Source organism: Falco rusticolus, chromosome 5, assembly GCF_015220075.1.
Source record: "Falco rusticolus isolate bFalRus1 chromosome 5, bFalRus1.pri, whole genome shotgun sequence".
Classification (NCBI taxonomy): Eukaryota; Metazoa; Chordata; class Aves; order Falconiformes; family Falconidae; genus Falco; species Falco rusticolus.
In genome coordinates, this window is record NC_051191.1 from 7,256,802 (window position 1) to 7,277,946 (window position 21,145).

The window sequence follows — 21,145 nt, forward strand, 5'->3', positions numbered from 1 at the left end:
GCAATTAATTAGCTGCTGTTGGCACTTGGAGCACAGCTTCATTAAATGCTGTGTGCGTTGGGCTGAACGACACTGAAACAACAGGAGAGAGCTGGTGCGAAAACCATGCTTCTCAGGCGGCACCCTGGAAGTTGCTGGAAAATCATCATTGTACCTCAGAATGGCAGCAAACACCAAATAAATAAATATCAGCTCCAAAACCTGGGCAAGAGTAAAAAGTGCGAGACTGTTGGAAAAGATGTTAAAACTGGTTTTCAGACCTTGGCCGTGCAAAGTGTCGCCGAAGTCATAGCGGTGGGTTGGGACCGTTCCAAGGTAACGTGGTGTTTTGTGTGGTTTTCCCTCTGGGGTTGCTCTCAGGAGGCAGGCTGGGCTGGCTGGGTCTCACCGGGCTGGCCCAGTTTTTGTGCTAGCCTCCACCAGCAGGCCCTCATCCTTGTTTGTTTGTCTCCTTCCTGCTCTTCACCTGACCAGGCTGAATCACTGTAAGATAAGATGAGAAAGAATGGCTCGGGCGTAACTGTGCAGCATTTCTAAAGATCTGGATTCCCCTCTGTACCTCTTTGCTTGCTGGAAGAGAGGAAGGGGTATCTGAAGAAGACAGAGATGGGACTTCCCTAGGAAAATCGGGTTAGTCGTGTCCTGCAAGCCTGGGAGGGATCCAGGACAGAGAAACTCACAGGCTGCTAATGGGCTTGGTAAGACCTCACTTTCCAGGCTGCTTTTTCAACGTCTGGGCTTCTGGCCAGGTTGTGCCCAAACTTTTGGCAGAATGCCCTGGAATTACCGGCCAGGCAGCTCTCCCTGTGCCCTGGCCTGTGAATCCCTGCCTCCCAGCACGCTCTGCCCCAGGGGCTTTTGCTAGGGGCTCTGTCGTGTGTGTGTGGCCCTGCTCCAAACCTAGTGATGCTGCCCTGCTGAGGGGCAGAAGCCCCAGGTGTGAGCCCACACCTGCTCCATCCCGTGGCCACTGGCCAGGGCTCTACTTGCTGTACTTCTGCTGTCTCATAGTGGCTGTCCCCGGGCTAAATCTGAGCCTTAGCCCCCTGCCGGCACATCACACAATTCCCTCTGGCTGGAACGGTTTCCTCTGACTCCTGTTGCTCCAGCCTCGCAACAGCCTGATTTATTTTTCTTTTGGAACCTGCCTGTGAACACGTACAAAGCCAGAGCAATGGTGACAGTATGTTTAACTCAAAAGAGGAGCTGGTGAAGTGAAGCTGTGCTGAATCTTCACCCGGTCTGTAGCAATTACTTGCTGTGCATTTGACCTTGCCGAGTGTGACAGGGATTACGAAGCTGAACTAGAGCTCGAGGTGGCCACACAGCATCCCATCCCAGGACAGCTGTCTCCTCTGGTAACCCTCTGTAAGTTGCTGTTCTGCCAGGCACATGTGGATGTTCTAAACCAGGAGTCCTCAAACTACGGCCCGCGGGCTGGATACGGCCCCCCAGGGTCCCCAATCCGGCCCCCCAGTATTTACAGACCCCCGCGCCGGGGGTTGGGGGGGGAACCAAGCAGCCGCAGATGGCTGCCTGCCGCTTCATCCGCGCGCCGGCCCCCTGGTTAAACAGTTTGAGGACCCCTGTTCTAAAGCATGGCCTATCGGCCCGTGCTCCTGCCAGCTGGGGCACTTTTGTTACTGAACTCAGCCCTGAATTCAGCACTCGGTCCACTTGTGAAGGTGCAAAGTGTTCACAAGGTGGTCTTCTGCCTCCCAACGGCCCTTTCTTGTCTTGTGAGCCAGCACATTGTCCTCCCCTGCGGAAAAGTATGGGATATGGGAGATACCTCCTCAGTGAACCCAGATAAACACCTGCAGATCAAAAACTGCTATTTGCAGCTGAAGGATTATTCCTCTCCCTTATCACCACCCACAGGAAAAGAAGAAAAAAAAAAAAAAAGAAAAAAAAAAGAGGCCAAATCAAATCCTAAACGCAGAAATGCTTAGAAAAGAGCAACAAGTAGAGGACTGAATAACAGCTTCCCAAGCACCTGGGGATCTTCACTGCCAGTGAGTGCTTACACGTGCACAGTGTGCGGCTCAGGGAGGGCGAAAGCCTTGCTCTCTCCCTCTCCAGTGTAAGGACACGGATAATGGCACTGCATGTAAATAGGACTCTAGTCCAGATTTCAATTTCCTACTTATTTCCTCCCTCCACACTCACTCTTTCTCTCCTCACCTTGTTATCACCCATTCATCATTACACACCTCCTTCTGCTTGTTTTATTTTTTTTTCTCTGCCTGTTATTACCTTGTACACTGGATGCCACGCCTGTGCCTCTCTCCTGCTTCCTTTTCCAGTGCCGTCAATTCTCAATTTTATCTAAGGCACAGCAATACACAGGATCCTTCCTACCACCGAGACCTTCAAGGCCTGTAAAAAAGCTGGATTTCCAGCTGTCATTTTTAAAACCACCTTGTTCCACAAGCAATGGGATTAATGAAGGTGGGTTTCCTGTGGCTTCGTCTCTGACTCACCCGTTGCTATAAGCTTGTCTCCTGTTCCTCTTTCATGTCCAATGTGACATCTGTTTTCGGTGGCGAGGGGCAGCAGCTGCTGTCGCCGGTCCGGAGCAGCACACGCGTGCTGCCTGCACGGCACGGCTGCCTGCACTGCCGGGGTGACTGGCTGCTGCCAAGTGCAGCCCTTAGCAGCAGAGTTCCTCCTGCACCTCTCCCTGTTGGAAAACTAATTTGAATCTTTAGTCACTGATGCTCACAAACCCCTGGGAACTTAATTATCTTTGAGGCTTCTACCTCTTTTATTCATTTGTTTGCAACTAGCCAATGTGTTCTGACATTTTTATGAGGGGCTGATGGGCAGATGAACAGCCAGATGATTGATTATCAGCCTTTAGGAAGGAAGGTTGTTGCCTTGTGGTCATGGAGATAACCTGCGAGCAACCTAAATGGCTAAAAAAGAACCTCAAATCCTTTCAAATTATTAAAATAGCACTTTCTGTGTGCAGAAAGTTTTGATTGTCTGCATGCCCACAAGAATGAGCAACTTCCTTACATCTTGCTTGAGGATATCCCGCATCCCAACTCTCTTCTGAAGGGTGGGGAGGGGGAAGAAAGTGGAAAGGATTCTTCCTTGTGTAAGCAGCAATGCATCTGCAGTACCAGGCAACAGCTGTAGTTGAGATTCAGTGTGCCCTAGCACCGCTGCTACCGCCATCCTTTGTAAGAAATTTGTGTCAGTGATGGGAATGCAGAGAGCACAAGCAGTAGGACACTACCTGAGTGGTTTTAGTCTCTTGGTGAAGATATAAACAAGGGCTCTACATGACTTTTTCACCCTCCATCTGATGTCTTGGTTCTGATAGGGCACCACGTTATCTTCTGCTAGTGACTGAAATTATTCAAATATACATATTTATATTTTTTACAGTCCATAAATCACCCTGGGATCTACTTTTTCTGCATGAAAAGTGCCAGATAAATCTAAGGTGTTGTTATTAGATTTGTGAAATGTCACTGCACACATCCTGACTTTTATGCCCTTTGCACCAAACTCACATGGCAGATCAATTTATATGTATTTGGGTATTTTTCTGGTTGATGGATTTCTCAGTGTCTATTTTCCAACAGTCCAGAAAAAAAAAAAAAGTTTAAGGATAAAATAATGTAAGGTTAATTGTATGATTCCCTTAATTTATTTTTTTCCTTTGATGCTGGGAAATATTTGAACCACTGGGATCAGGTGGGTTTTGGTATTTTCTAACCAACCCTCACTTGATAGATTTCTTTACCCCCGTGCAGAATGTTACCCAGTCTGAATTTTGCTTTTGTTTAGTTTAGCAGACATTTTGCATATACTTTGCTACAAATATAAATTGCTGCACAACAGTGTGAGATAGAAAACCAGCAGGCCCCGGATACAATTTCCATGTGGCATCCGCAGAACGCCTAATATGGATGTGTGCAATGTCTACATGCATATGTGTAACTATTACAAGTAGTAGCCCTCGCAGTCAAGGCTTGACCTTCTGATATTGCCCTGGTTGTACCCAACTGTGCGTGAGCCCGGTTAAGAGATCCTTAGGTAATGAAAAGGTTAATAGGGGCAATGCTTGCATTTTTTAATGCTACCTTGAATTTTCTGAGTTTAATTTAAAAATATTATCAAAATATTATAAGAAATTTCAGTAGAAAGTTTAGTGTTGTTTCAAAATGTAGCTAAAATGAAAATGAATGTAAAATGTTGACAATATGTGGCCCTGCCCTTTTCCCTCCTCCTTTCTTTTTTGTTTAAATAGACCCTTCACAAACACCCACCCACACCTGTATATATATATTAAGTAGACAGACCAGCATTTCCAACTTTAAGGCAGCTGCCTAGCAAAGTTCCAAAGCCACTGCTCTCCTATGACAAAGTAACCTTTCATTTTAACTGCAGCCAATATACTTACACTCAATGGTATCACTAATTCTGCAACTGGTTGGAGAACTGGATATTGGAATTAGTTGACAGCCATGTGTGCTGCTATATGTGTAACTATATTGTAGAAAAAATAATAGAATCTAATTATCTACTAATATTTGAACTAGTTTTTAATAAAGAGAGAGCTAGGAGAGCTAGGCGGTAGGAAGACAATTACAACTGTGTGATTACAGTGTTCTGTTCAGAAGTGGAAAATCAGATTTAACTATTTTATGCGGGAAATAATGCATCTTTTTACATCAGTAACCTCAGACAGTGTATAATTAATATTTTCCGAACACATATTGCAGAAATTTTGTGTTGATACTATTCAAGTTGAGCTGCTATTATAGTAGTTAAACATACAGCTAAAATAGTAGGAGTTTAATAAGGTACAACAGCATTAGAGAAGCATTTATCATTTCAGAAGTCTTAGACCAATCAGAATTTGTCAATGACACATCAGTTAACATAGGAAAATAAAGTATTGACTAATAACACAGAGGCTGTATTTTACCTTTTTATTCATAGGAAGATTTCCAAGATAATATGGGTATTTTAAATGACTAGCTGGGTTTCCATCATGTGATGACAACTAATCAATAAATCATGTGTCATTGTTGTGGCTCGGCATGTCAAATAGCTGCCTTTCGGAGTCCATATTTACAGGTTTTGAGCAATTTTTTTGTTGTACATTTCCAGCTCATTAGCCCTGATTTTAAAAGTGGTTATTTTCACGTCAATGAAATTGGTAGAAAAATCAGGTCTTACCTGTTTCTGCCACAGGGAGGAGACGGAATGGGGTAATCCATGGGAAAATTCTGCTGCTGAACACTGCTTGCTACCCCATGTGGGTTTACTAAAGCAGTTTTTCCTTGTGAGCAAAATGAAAAATAAATACATGGCATCCTGCTAGACACGCTGGATATTTTGATGCTCATGGGAGATGGTAAAAGGATGAGTGTTTTCAAAAGCAGTTTTTGGCATACATAAATCATGAGGTTTGTCCTGAGGCCTGGGACATCCAACTCAAATGATTTTGGTTAGACAACAGCACGAAGATGGACTAATAGAGTTTCAATTACCTTGCACATCTCTGTTGCCTTTGCATATCAGAACTCCAGCGCAATCTCAGTCTGCCACGTGAAAACTGCCCTGCATGAGTAGGTGAAATAGCTGTTCAGTGCACATCCAAATCTTTGGTTTAAGAACAGTGGCATATAGCTCAAAAACCATCAACCGTTGTTCTGATCTCCCATCGCCATTAATCACATTTTGAGCACCTTTGCCGCTGTGTCACAGCACCTAAAGAAATGTTCTTGATGAAGGCATTGGTTTGCTTGGACCCAGGCCAGAATAAAGCGGTGTTTGTCCTCGGAGAGAGATGGTACAAAGAACTGGCCAAAATGTAATCATTGTCTTTTGTCCCTGGTGAACAGCCCTCGTTCATCAAGGTTTAAAGATCTCAATGTCCTCTATGCATCAGTCTCAAAAGTGCCTTTCCCCCCCATGTTTTAGTTTATTAGAAGATTACATTATTTTCTTCTGGACAATGACGCAGGACGTAAACACCTCATGTTTATCACAGGCACATCAGATAACTGGAACTCGTACAATCTGAAGTGAGTTGTGAGGGTTTGTATGGGTTTCTGCAAGTACAAAACACAGATACTTATTTTTCCAATGGCTCTGGTTTATGTGCGTATATATATGCATCGAATCTGCACTCATATTCTTTCCCTAGATGCAGTGTAAGAAAGCCTGGGTCTTCACTTCCGCAGCGATTAATAGTTGAGGCTGCAGCTATATTTTACTCTAATAATTCTCGCAGAAACTGTGCTCCTCTGAGACAAGGCAGAACACAAAGCCTGGTATAAAATTTGTGAGAGCTGAACAAAATTCAGTCACATCAACTACAGGACCGTCTTGCACGATGGCTCAGGCAAATCAGGAATCTGGTCATCTTTTAGTTCTGAATGTTTCTTCCCTTCAAGAAAACTTTTACAGCACAAATACATTTTGGTTCACATTTCTTTTAGAAAGGAGAAAAGGTTGCGATACCCAGCCACAGCCCAGGTGGTGCCTCCTCCAAAGGCTTGTCACACAAATAGGCACCACTGGGTGCAGAACCCAGTACCAACAGCCCTCTGTGACATGTGGTCTTTCTGCTGGGACCACATCTATTGTGCGACCTCATGCATGGAGGTTCGTAGATCCAGAGGGCTTGAAAGGACCTCTGAGGTATCTAGTACCCCTACCTTTGAGCAATATCACCTATACCTGCAGGTAAATTTTGATGAGTTTTCCCATCTTCTAAAAATCTCCATTGTTGGCGGTCTGAGCACTTTGCAGGCCTTTTATCTACTGCTTAAATGTTATTGTAATCCAAATATCCCATCTGAACCTTCCTTGCCGCAGATTAAATACTTTTCTCCTTGTGCTAACAAGGATGCTGAAAGGAGGTGGGTTGTTCTTGCCTCATCGCAAAACCCCTTTATGTATTTGAAAACTGATTACACCTTATCTAAGCCTTCATTTCTTTACACTCCTCATCTGCCATTCATTCAAACTTCTCATGTAGGATGAATTTTATAGGTCTCTGATTATTTTCTGGACTTGTGCAAGTGGGTAACTTCATCCCTGAAATGCAGCTTTTAACAATGGTCGTGATCCTTCAGCCGAGCCCTTGTTGACAGTGAATACGGTGGAAAGATCACCTCAGCTGCTCTGCAAGTTGTATGGCTCTTTTCTGGAACTTGGAAGTCTAGGCTAAAAGGGCTATGGGAAGTGGTGCACTGAAATGGAGGAGAATTGAGCCGTGCTGGTACGGGAAGAGTGGAGCCTTGCAGTAGGTGGTTTTGCTTCTTTAAGTATGGCAATGCTTCTAGAGAAGGTAAAGCCCACTATGATATAAATGACCAATGCCAATGTTATAGTACTCTGAAGATGTTACTTAGTCCTGCTGGAGTTGTTTTGTTTTGCATTTAGCCTCCTTTTTTTTTCTGACTGAGGGAGAGAAGTATATAAAAATAATAAATTATAACTTAAATTAGCTAGCAAAGTAAGTGTCCAGGAGGATAAACTTCACTGCCGTTAGAGAAAATGGCCCAACATACATGTACAGGTGTAACCAGACAGAGCTATACTCTCTTTACATGATGGAATTAAGCCAGGTCCTGCACGGGCTGCCCAGTGCCCAAACTAAAATACCTGTGGGTGCAACTCTGACCCAGCGCTGTGTCTCCTGGGGCAGCCTTCTCTCATCTAACAGCTCGAAGCCTGAGCAGGGGAGTTGAGTCTGAAGTCGTGGTCATCCAGAGATAGACTAAAGCAGCGACTAGAGCCTGTAGCCGGCAACTCCCATCTCCCAAGTCTTCACTCTAACCACATTGCCGCTACCTTTGGCGCCTCTCCCAAGCAGTACTCTCAGCATGCTGCTACATGGAAGTGAGCAAATGAACACTGGGAGTAGCAAATGATGATTAATGAGCACCTTGTCCCTCTGTTACACTGTCCTTCCCCTCCCAGCATGTCCTTGATAATTAATTTCTTCAGGAGAGGTTTCACAGTATGGATAAGCTGGTCTAAGGTTCTCTTCCATGATTGATGGTCCCTATCCCCTTCTCTGCTTCTGGCTATGTAATCCCCCAGCATCACTTGGTCCAGCTCCAGTACATATCTGTTCCCATAATGAGCCTCTTTTGGGAGCCAACCATCAGGAAACAACAAGAAAAAGCGATATACTTTTCAGAATACCTTCCAGAATACCTGATGATATTGCTCCCAGAGCTGGCTTGCCACAAGATCAGTATGGAGCCAGCAGCGGCACACGGGTTGGAATGGGGTGAGGGAGTGGGACATGGCGGCAGCATTACTACTAGATCAGCCGCTGGGTCAGCCTCAGCATCCTTTCTTCCTTTTAGAGGGGAAAAGAAGTCACAGGAAGAAACTCGTCTGACATCTGTATTTTTAACAGCACCTGAGCTTCAGCTCCTACATTCCTCTGAATTCGCAGCTCTTTCTGCTTGAAGTAGGTGGGAGGCTTAAGAACGGGAATGTTACAAAAAGGCAATGCAGTTTCAATTCTTCTTTGATCATTTATTTTTCTATTTTTCTCCCCACCCCAGCCAGTCCCAGAGCTGAAGTCAGTAATGCAGTAGGAACATTCAAATATTAAGCTTTCTGGGGCATATCACGGGGCATAAGAGCGCTGTGCGTGCGAACTCCTGCTTCCATCTGTCTCTCCTGCCTCCATCACTTACAGAAGGATGGAGGCAGCAGGAGGGTCAGCAGAAGCCAGAAATCATGCAACATGAGAAACGGCTGGAGAATTGGGACTGACAAGCAGGGGACTTGTAAGAGGCAAATTTTTAAGCCTCATTTCAGTTTTCCTTGTTAGGATGCTCTTAGGCCTCCTACAACAATGACAAGCCTGATAGTATCTGAGCAATATTGTATGGCTCAGAGCTGAATGAGCCTCTATCGGACATTAGAATCTCTCCCTAATGTTTTACTTCTGATACGCAGGAAATTTTGTTCTGCACTTTGACTAGAAGAGAAATCATCGTTTGAATAAAATAAAGAAAAACAACCAAACATTTGGCAAATACATTATTTTAATTGTCAATGTGGTAACTATTTGGAAACGTTGATGTTTTCTGGCAAGCACAGTGCACACATGTATGTTGTTAGTCACCCAACACATTAGATTTGTGGTAAATATACTTCCTAAAATAGATTTACTCCGTGTTTAGAACTTTTGCCTTCTTTACTCAATAAATCTCCAAAACTGTAACAGATGGAGAGGGGAAACCCATTTTTGACCTCAGAATGGAACGGTATGATGAAATTTCAGCAGACAGACAACTTCTGTGTGTTAATAGCATCATATTCAAAATGGTTATTACCATGGATCACAGCACTGTATTACAAGCTTATGATAAGTATTGCTACAGATCACATTTAAATCTAGTTTGGGAGGAAAGGGTAGAAAGAAAAATAACTTCATGTACTGCATCTGCTCCTGAATCCTTTAGCAGTTTTTGTGGTTTGATATACATTCTTATTTTTACCATGTTTTCCTAAGGAAATAAGTCTTAGACAGTGATGTTTTGGATTTTTACCTGTTCCTCTATAATAAACTTGGCACCAAGACTTAATTTCAGGTTTTGTATCTATTAAATTCCTGGAAATTTTGTAAAAATGGGTATAGAGGTAGAAGTAGCCAAATTGGTGTCCTCATAAAGGAAAAATGTGATGTCAGTGAGGTTGTTAAGCATGAAGGGATTGAAACAGGAGAGAGATGTAGGTATGTTTCAGCCATGGGAAAAGGTTCAAATGGTTGCTGTCACAGTTTTAGACACTGAGAAAGAGCCATAGTATCAGCTACAGAGCTGACTGATCTTGATAATTTCTTATCCTGCTTTCTGTGTGATATGTCCTATAAGCAAAAAAGTCGCTGTGGTGTGCATGACACAAAATGAGGGAGACATTTTGCTTCCTTATTAGTTGCTTTGTGTATTAGTCACAACAGCAACAGCTTACAATCAGAATCTTGTTTCTCTCTGAATGTTTGAGATGGGCGACCCACTGAGAACCTCTGCAGGTTTTGTCTCTTGGGGTGGCTGGTAGAGGAGCGGACTCAGGTCTTGATCTCACCAACGTTTGCAGCCCGTTGTTAACTCCGTGCATATTGATAGCCCGAATGGGAGTATTTTTCTAGGTTTAAAACGAAGCACATGTGTAAGTGTTGGCAGGGTCAGTTCCCACGAGCTCGCTGTTTCTATCACCTCATGGAGCAGCCCTCTTAACTCAGGTGAGGTTGACACGGGTGCCTTGCAGAAGGTTTAATTCTCACTGACAGCTCATGTTAGCAGCTGAGTTTTCACATTTTTCCTTTGTTTTCACATGGTGCTTTGCCGGGTTCTGAATACCTTTAAACTGGTGCATGCCTGCAATTACATGTGAAAGGAATATTCATTGTCTTTCCAAATCATGTGCTGCAGAAGCCTGAGAGAGAAAACTAAATGGAAGGTCTTTTTGTGTGTGAAAAACATATCAATCTATGCTAACAGCTGATTTCAGCAGCCTCTTCTGTCACACTTCTGTGGGCAGCAAAAGGAAGGTTCTTTCTTTCCTCCAAGAAAATTGCCCCCCTAATGTAACTCTGAGGCAGGGTGAGGAGAGTGAAGAGGAAATTAGTGTTTCTTCTCTTTTCCTCATTTTGTTCCACTCAAAGGCTGTTAGCAGCCAATGAAAGCGGTTGTGCTCCTGTTGGCTGCCGCCTTTGTGTATTAGGCAGAGGGAAATGACAGCCTGCTGTAAAGGAAGGGCCCTTTTCACCAGAAATCATTGAAATTCCCTTATCCTGGCCCTGAACAAGCAAGCAAGGAAACAACAGCAGGAGATAGCGTGATGTGTTGGCAATGGAGGGGAACAGCCACGGAACAATTGATGTGAAAGCCTTCAGCTGAAATCAGCATGTGGTCCATGCAGCCGGCCAGCCTGGCTGCCTGTAGCTGCAGTGAGGTATTTACACCTTGGACAAAGTAAGAGAAGTGCTAAAAAACCCATGAGAGAATCATTAGACTGTGTTTATTAACAGCACAGTGCTTTATCTTCAGAGTGTTGCGCACAATTAATCAATACATTCGGCAAGAGCAGTAAATGGATAGCATTCATTATCACCAACGGATCACAAAACGGATTTGAAGTGATGAGAAGAAGATACACTTGAAGCCTTAGGAAGGAAGATTTTTAACCTACTGTTTGAACTGATGCAACAACTTTTTGAACTATTTCATAACACTTTGTCTTTTCAGTCTCTGTTTCACCAGGCGGGAATTGCCCACAGGGCTGAGAGGGCATTGCACCGTCCCTTTTTTATCACTTTGATATCTGCCCATTAGGAGCTACAATGAAATCAGTTCACTTCATAGGCAGGCGTGATTACTCTTGGAGGAAAGTCATCACTTTCAATCATTAGCAGAAGTGGTCCTAAACCAGTATTTGATGTAAACATTGTCACCAGCTGTGCACCTGGCCTCTGGATACAGGGGAAGCTGCACTGGAACCGCACTTGGTTTGAACCCAAAACATGATGCCTTCTCCAGGTTTGGAGAGGGTGGGTATTCAGCGGCATTGAGATCGGTCCCTAAATCCTGGGTTGAATTTAAGCCTCTGACAACAGCAAAAGAAATCTATAGCCTGTCCTCCAAGGCAGCCGGTTGATTTCTGGTTAGCTGCAGAAATGGTACATAAAATCAGACATTCCTACATGCTCTCATACAATAATACATAGATTAGAAGGCAAAATCAATCCCAGAAAGAGAATTCAGATCATGTAGAGCTCTTCTAGCATAAGACAATATAGTGGTGCTGTTGTCTGACTATTGTCATTTAATGAATAACCAACCTTTTCAAAGTGCTGTTGTTCATAGGAGAAAGTCACTTCAATATGGATGCACAAGTACCAGTTTCGAGAAATACTGGCAATCTTTTCATTAAGGCTTTTTTTGTGTGTTTCGGTTTGGGTTTTTTTTTCTTTCTTTCTCTCTTCCCCTCCTACCACCACTCTTTCTGCCCCACCCCCCCAAAGAAGGCATTGCACAATAGCAGCAAGAGGAAAAATCTGTGGAACTCCACGTGAACAAGAAGGTCTCATTTCCATTAGATTTGTTGGGAGCACTCAGATATTTTTTTTAAAGAGTGGACTTCTAGTTCTGCTTGCTTCTGTAGAGTCTTTGAAATTTTAGACCATTTGAAATGACTCTGAGCAATCCTTTGGACGTTTTTTAGTACTTCCTGAAGAAAATCTACTCATCATAAACGTCACTAGCTCCAGTAAAAATGGACCTTGTGCGCTAGTACCAATGTACTTCCTTCTGCTTCTGTTATGTCGAATGTGTGAGAGATTATTTGTTCAGCTAGGATTTTATTTGTGATAAATAAATAGTAAATAGAAAAAGGTAGTGATTAAATTATGTTGTTAATAAACTACCAAAGCTTCAAGTACCACAATATTACAAGTATTGTGAATCAAAATGGTAAGAACTGAGGAAATACAAGAAATAATAAAAAGGTCTTTGATGGCACACACTTTTGTCCAGTTTGTACCAAACAGTAGCCTGGCCATACAGAGAGTTCAACAGGCCAAATTGCAGCTCCAGCCTGTGCCACTGATTCCTGTGCTGCCTTAGATCACCATTAGCACCTGCAATTTTAAAGCAGTTGCTGATGTTCAGTCTTTCTTTCTATCTTTGTATTCCCTAATGAGAAAGACCCTAATGCAGAGAGACCTTGATGCTTCAACTGTTTGGCTGTAATGGGCCAAACTAGGCATCCCGCCTGCTGGAAATGGAATGAAGTCTCCCTTTGTTGCACACATTCATGATGACAGGAGCTGTATGTGTACAGTGTAGCTGGGTGAACATGACTGTGGTAACTGCAACAATTTACATTTCCTTCCAATTGTAGCTAACTGTCCCAAAATGTTTTATGCTGCTAATGGCAACACATTACTTTAGAAATTTAAAACACACATGGGTCAAAACACTTTGCCTCTTCAGGATTTTTCATTTTAGAGCTGTGATTTCACAAAAAATCCACTGCAGGTTTAGAAGTTTATGGTGACCTACAATATTTCAGGTAATCAGCCCTTTGCAGGCCAGGAGAAAAAATTCAAACAGTTGGATTTGCACCTATTGATTCTAAATGGCATGACAGCAGGACCACATTTCTGTTCTTAAATTGTACTGCAGCCCATACGTGGATTAAGGGCCCAACTGCTGTGCCTAAACGGGCAAAACTCGAGCTATCAGCATTCAGCCTTACTTCATAGTTAAAACACAACTAAAAATCTTGGCAATTCAGAACAGATGTATGCTCGTTTCCCCCCCTGTATTCTTGCACGGTGTTATATGGCTGGAGGGGGCAGCTCAGACGGCGCTAGGGTGGAGGATGTACTGCAGCCTGCTCAGAGCCACTGTGGTAGGAAAGGGAAGGTGGTGCAGGCTGCCCGGCTAGGGTCCGGAGGAGAATGGCTGTTAATGTGAGACAGCCCTTTAGGCAAAGCGCTTAAGACCCAACACAGGAAAAAAAGGAAGTGTAAAGGACTCACAGTGTGAACTCCTTAGCAGGATTGTTGCCAGACTGCTTTGGCTCTTGCTTGTGGAATCATCTTAGATGTGCCGCTGAAGTGTAAAGGTGTTGAACCAAAATGCCACTTCTTCTCCATGGGTGCCTGGTGCCCCATAGTGCGACAGCAATTGCTCCTGGATGCCCCTTCTTTCCTGGTGGTGGCAAACCGTCTTTGTGCAAAGGGGAAGCCAAGATGCTCTGTGAGTAACACCCTCAGTACTGTGGAAAATTATAGAAAATATACTTGGAAAATATAATTGTAGAAAATTTAATCCGGCTAGAATTCAGTCAAGGCTGTTGCACCAAGAAAGGATGGAAATGTTTTTGGCTTACTTGTCTTCAGTCATTGCCTTGCTCTGTTCTACATGTGTGCTCACCTGCATGGGCTGCTGGATGTCCACCATCGTGCACTGCCGTAATGGCTTCTTCCCTAGAGACCTGGAAGATCCAATATCTTCACCTGCTTCCAAACTGGACTGTGATGGGCAGAAGCAGTACACAAATAGCAAGCTCATAGCAGATAGCAGAGCAAAAGCCTATGGCTGTGACTACTGGTGCTTGGTTGTCCCGTCAGGTGCTGGCCTTTATAGCAATATCAACATCTGGAGGTGTGATGTGGTGCAAGGTATTTAAGATGAATGTTCCAGTTTTAGTAAATATCCAAAGAGACAGAGGAGACAGATCCTGAACTTGCATTCAAATGAAACAATATTCAGATGGGGAGAATGACTTTTTGCTGAAGTAAGAAGGAAGGGACAGGAGAATTGGAGAAAATGCCTATGGGCAGCAAGTGGGAAAGCCAAAGACTGCAGTACGCACAGGTATCTGGCTGGCAATATCTGCTTGTACAAAGCCACTGTCTTTTCCAAGTTGATTTGAGCCTGCTGAATAACTTTACTCTGATCCGGACATTTGCATTCTGTGGCTTCAGTGTGTTTGACCTAGCACTTAGGACCCCTGAAACAGGGTTTGTGTGTGAACAAGGGTCTCAAACAGGCAGTTAAACAGCACCTCGTCACAGCTCCAGATGTTGTGTAGTGTGACTTGCAATTGATTTTTCAGTTACTATTCCTTCAGGCAAACAGAGTTTCTAATTCCTGCGCATTTCACGGGAAGATTTGCAGATCTGTCCTTAATGTTTTACTTCATCTGATCGTTGTTAAGAAATACCAGGGACTTGAACTTGAATTCTTTGCCTGGAGACATTTTTGTTTGCTTAACAGATGATCAGCCCATTAAGTGAAATTTTGAACAAAATTTTCTTAAGCTTCAAACTATATTTCCTATGTTCCTTTATAGTTAGTTCAGTAGTGTACAGAGATCTGTGGATTACACAGGAAATTACTTACCCTGCTACAGTGTTCTTCATTAGTATAGAAAGGGTGAGACGAATTTCTTGGACACGACTCTTCTAGGGTTAAATTTTAGGCTTGGTTTTTAGAGAGCCACATCAGTCGTGATCTAATTGTACTATTTCAGCAGAGCTGACATTTAAAGTATGTGATAATTCTACCACTTCAGACAACCACTATTTCAAGGACTATCTCCTAGAAACTAAATTAAGGATCATCTAGATTCAAGTAAGAAGTGTTGAAGCATTGTTGAATAAAAAAAATAAAAATAAGTTAATCTACAGGGAAAATAATTGTGATTTGTTTATGCAGGAATTTGAGTAACACTAGCACTGAAAATATGCAGGTGGCCAGTCAGCCAGAAAGTTTTCACTTATCAGAATTTTAAGTCATCTTTGTTCCATTGACATAAATTTATTGGTAACAAGACAGCTGCATTTGGTTTTGATGCTTAAAACTGCATATTGGGAGAAAATGTCCCATGGATTAATCTTTATAAATGTCACTCTCAAAAGACAACCAGCTTCAAAATCAGTCTGTCAATCCCAAGCACGTACTTATGGTTAATATGCTTTTTGTATTAAAAGGAACTTTACACAGTAAAATGTTGGAAGTGGAGGTTCTGTGGGGTCTCTGCCTGGAAGGCAAGCTACGAGGGGCTTGGCAAACGAAGCAGAGCAGGTAGCAACTGTACCCTTGCTCCTCCCAAGATTAGCATTGATAGCAATAAAGAGAAACAAAATACCATAATCCAAACCAGCACATTTCTCGGCTTGGTTTTCAGCCAAGTCATATGTCAGTGAGTGTAGATGTCTGCCTCCCAAAGGCATTGCCTTCACTCTGCCTCTCTGAAAAACAGTCCCCATGGCAGTTCACTGCCTGCTTGACTAGGGGAAGGAAAAGATGAACTAGTTAGGTGCTGGCACAGGGTCTTGCCCTAATATCCATTTGTTTGTTTCTCTTTCATAGCAGCACAGTTAAGAAACGTGCTTATTTTCATTGTAAAAACAACCTTCTCTTCATATTTCTTTTTTTTTCTATGACATCATAGAATTATGATGCACTTTACGCATGCAGGCATTGTCTCTGCATGAAAAGCTTGAAATGTAAAAAGAAAATAAGCCAAAGCAAATAAACACAAGGTAAAGCAGAAGGCAGCAGCACAGGAGAGAGGAAGAAAGAGAATTGGTTGTTTGGCAAGGTAAGATTTAGAGAGACTTTGAAGACAACCTGGAGGATGAAGAAAGGATAATTATTAAATTGCATGTACCCAAATGGACTGGGAAAATAGTGAAGCAAAACAATAAAGCAAAAAGAGTAAGAATAGTAAAGAAATCAGGAGGAATGGAAAATCAGAGGTAGGCAGTTTCAGATGTGTTTAGTTTTAAGTGCCATTTCACACAACAGAACTTGGTATTTAGGCTGTGGAGGAAAGATGTGAACACTGACCTGATGGAGTTAAGGAACCGGTCTCAGCATCAGTAACCTTTCAAACTTAACCACTGGACATGAATAACAGAAAGGAGCAAGTATGGAAACTGGGCCGTTTGGGAAATGCTGGCTGGCTGCACTGTAAGGCCAGACTGGGGGTGCCTGCCCACTTGGCCCCAGCCGGCAGGGCCGTTGATACGCGGCCTTTTCCCCTTGTGCCTCAGTTCTCCAGCTGCTTCCTTAACCCATCGGCATTATGGAAGACACTGATGGAGTTCACTGTGTGAACAGATACACTGATGCCTGAGACTCACATAATCGGATGCCGCGCAAGAGCCAGATGAGATATATTCTGATGTTCAGCCCAATATTCTGCAATCCTGGTTCTGCAACGCAGGGTTGCTGGCTAGCAGGTTTATTGGCAGCCACAAGCACCAAGGTTGCAGCCTAGCTTTGCTATGCCTTTCTCTAATAGTCTGTCTTTAATTTGGTGGGAGCTACTTACCGCTAATAACACCTAAAAGATAGAATTCTATTTGCATAAATTTTGAGCAATGCAAAGGCTCTGAGCACTTCTGTTGCACTTTGGGTAAGAGCTAGAAGCTATGGGACCCACTGTCCTTCAGGGGTCCTTGTAGGCCTGGTTGGGATCACTTTAAAAACACCGTCTTCTTTTGGGGCACTTAATTTTAGGTGTATACCAGCAATAGATCATTGTAGTTTTTCACTGTGTATGAGGATGGAAAAAAATTCTTTAAAGGAGGAGCAGCTGAAGCTGTACACTGTCTTGATTTTATTGTAGCTTTTCATACAGCCCCACATGACAGTCTCATAAGCAAACTCAAGAAATATGGTAAGTTCATCTGGACGACAAGGTGAATACACAATGGCTGAAAATTCTGCTTAGAATAGAATGTCGAGAAATAGAGAACATTTATTGTCATGAAAAGGTTGCTATGCAGCCACAGCTTTATTAATCAATAGCCTTGTGTTAGAAGTAAGGGAATGGTTAGAGAAGATGCAGTTCCATTATTTATGGGGAAGTAAGCAACTAATGGACAACACAGGAAGGAGACTGAAACATTCAGTGCTTTTCTGTCTCCACTGTTGAAAAAAAGCCTAGCTGTGACCACAAATTACTGACTATGCGAAAAAGAAATGTTAGGGACAGCGAAGCAGAAAATAATAGATTAAAAATATATTTATAAAGTTAAAAGAATGATATCACAGCAAATTGTTAATAATTTTAGGCCCCTAAATTCGAAACAAACAGCCAACATGCATTTATCAACGCTCACATAATATCAAATCAATCAGACTTCCTTTCTTGACAAGCTGACCAGCTTAGAGTATAAAGGGAAGCAGTAGAAATAATATATTTCAGAATGAATCTTGATACAGAATCATGTGATTGTCAATCCATAGAAACAGGATTAAGATGGACTTACACAGAAGGTTGAAAAGCTGCATTTGGAGAAGTTATCAATGGTTTCTTCTCAAACTAGGATACAAGAATGCTTCTCATCCTCTGCTAACTTCATCAGCAGCAAATGATAAGGTAGAGAGGAGTTCTATATAGATGAAAACATGGTGGGAAGGATTACATACCCTGTGGAAGGCAAGATCAAGATTCATGATTTTGGTAAACAGAAGAAATGGTTCAAAACAGTGAAGGGAAATTTAATGAAGAGAAGGACAAAGTGGTATGCTTAGGGAGCAAAAATTACTTGACAAACACATGACAGCAAGAGGCAGCAGAATTGACAAGGGGGTAATTGCAAGCAGATACTAACGCTGTTGTGTTTTACTTTGGACATTAGGAGGCCACGTCTGAGGGATTGCATGCAGCTTGGGTCCTACATTTTAAATGTGGATAACTGAAGGAAGTTCAGAGAGGAGCTACAGGAATGCTAAGGGTTTAGAAAAAAATGGTCTAGGCTGCAGCTCTGGGAGAACTACTTTCTGGTACTGACGAAAGTAGATTGTGAGGATGTGCTAAGAGTTTAATGATATATTGATACCTAGAGATCATTCTACAAAACAAAATAGGGATTAGAGGTTTTCCATTTTTGCTGGGCACAGGGCAAGCACTAGTGCATTTCATTTGTGTCATAAAGATGCAGTTAGGTAGCAAGGACTATCTTTGCTATTTGCTGTCTTGTTGTTAGTATAACGTAGACTAGAGCGGGCTGTGGGAAGGTTGTAGAATTGCTATTGTTGAGGAATTAAAGAGGCACCTGTTAAAATTACTGTTAACCCTGTTTCATTGTAAGGGAACAGACAGAGGCAGGCATACGCAGGGTGTGATGAACATCTGCATCACCTGGACATGCCTCTTCACAGAAACTAGAGAGGCAGTACTATGCAGCATGTAGGCTTCAATGTAGCTTCTCCAGAGTTAACTGGGAAGATATTTTTAGGCATTTGGCTCCTATCTGTTGTCAAGATCTTTGCATTGCTACTGCTTTCTTAATTTATCATTCCCCATTACTCATTTGCGAGGGCGGACCGGCACATGCTCTGTCAGCCTTTGTGCAGATCCACTAAGGCCATGGTTCTGACTGCCATTGTCTCTAAAGCAAAGGCAGCTGAAGGAGGGATCGCTTTCATCCTTTCATCCTGCCCTTCTCTGCATCTAGTATCATGCTCTCAGCTGTATCACCAGGGAAACTATCCCAGGTCAAAAGTAAGAAGCTTTTATTACTGGTGTTATTTGGAAAATTTTGCAGTTTACTTGCTTTTTGTATGTCTTTGGACAGCATAGGAAGAGCTCCTTGTATGTGGGAGTTTCTGACATAAGCACCGCTGCCGAGAAGCTTAACATGCAATCCTACTCTCTACTTGTCAGCTTGTGTCACTAAAACCCTTACAACAGCTTTTTCTTAGCAAAGATGACTTCTGACTGTACAGGAAGATGTCAGTACATTTCCAGTGTCTAGTAGGATGTAATAACGTTCTGTCCTTGCTGGTGTCTAGCGTAGCCTCGAGTTAACAGAACGTATTGAGTGTATGAGAAAGGAGGTAGTATAACAAAATGCGGTGAAAGATCCTCCAGTTGACTACTCTCCAGCGTGTTTATCCAGACATGGACGCCCAAGGTGCTTTGAGCCCTCCTTTCTGTGTGGGCCCAGATTTGGTTTCCAGTCTCAGGCTCCCTTAGAAGCCACCTTGGGTGCTGCAGTGCTTCTGGGAATCCCAGCTTCCCCCTCAAACACTGACATGCCTACAGACCCAGGAGACTTGCAGAATGCATGAGCAAACAAGTCTTGCACAGTATTTCTAGGCCTCCTGTTTTTACTCAAGGGGGAAGCCATGAGAGGTTCCCCTCCCCTCCCAACAAGCCAGGAGGCTCCCTGATGCACCTGGGGAGGGCTCATTCACACCTGGTCACCAGGCAATGTGGCACCTCTCTAGTCCTCCCCGGTGAGGACCCCCACCAGGTGACTTCTGGCCAAAATCGCCTTCTCTTTGCTCTCTTGAGTAGGAGCTGGTTTATTGCAGAGGGTGATTACATTTCAGTGGGAGAGCACTTAATCTAATTGCTCAGTATTGTTAGTCCTGTGCCAACATTCCTCTGGAGTTTTAGTTCAAAGGCCTGTGTTGCAATCAAAATACTTTGCTGTTTGACATAGATATAGGTAGAGTTCATCAGCTGGGAGAGAATGACTGCATTATGTAGGCAGAGTGCACATTGTCAAAGGAGCAGGCAACCAAGAGTAAAATCCAAGGGTGAGATTTCCTGTTTGGGTCCCCGAGGATGAACAGTGCTGAGTAATTGTGAAGCCCTTTTCCTGCTGCTGGTGCTGTAGTGAAGGGCCATCAATGACGCACCTTCCCATCACCACAATTTACTTCATTGCTCAGTTTCTTGTCTTGATAAATGCAGTGGAGGTATTTATATCCAGTTCACTTGCTTAGCTTGAGAAGCTATACAGAAGCAGTGAACTTCAGGCCATTTCATGATAGGATTCCCAGTCTAGTATAAAAAGAAAAATATTGGCAAAACCGAGTCTTATTGCTATTTACAACACATGCTGTGGTTTTTTTACTGTGAAATACTGTGACACCTATCAGCAAAGGTTAGTGCAGACAATTTCTTGGGAAAGCATGTGACAAGTATGAAATCCGCAGCCTGTGTGCAGACGGGGTATGGCTGGAATAGTGGCTTTCTAGAGAGACCATAGTCCATGAATCTTTGTAGGGAAAACAATGAGAAAATAATGAAAAGCATGTGTCTTCCTGATACTGCCCGCTCCCCGCGCCCCGCCCCCCCCCCCCTTCAAATACAAGTAATTTATTGCGGTGCGTTTTTCTAAAACATTGCTTTCATGTAGACCTTGCATTGTAAATGTATTTGGTAAGTTCAGTATATGTTTGTGCATGTATACACACATGCTTCAGTATACATCACATCTTTTGGTGACCCCCTCTTTCACTCAAGTCTGAAGTGCTTTCCAAACTTTAAAACAGATCAGGGGAGGTTTTTTTGCTGGCACGTGTGCTCGCTTTGCCCGTTTTTACAGGGAAGCTGCTTAGCATGCAGCTATTCTGCAGAGTAGTTTAGAGCAGTAGAGCCAAATGAAATTATGGTGGGAGTTTTCAGCAGACAGGCTGTAATTATTCAGTTTGGAATTTGACCAGAGTGAAATAGAAGCCTGCCTACCAATAAGCATATTTGAGGTAACATGTTTTTGAAGTTTTTAAACAAAGAAGCTTCTTTGGATGGTGAAAGTGCAGGATGGGAGTCAGAAAATCCATGTTACTGTGGCATATATTAAGTAGTTATACTGTGAATT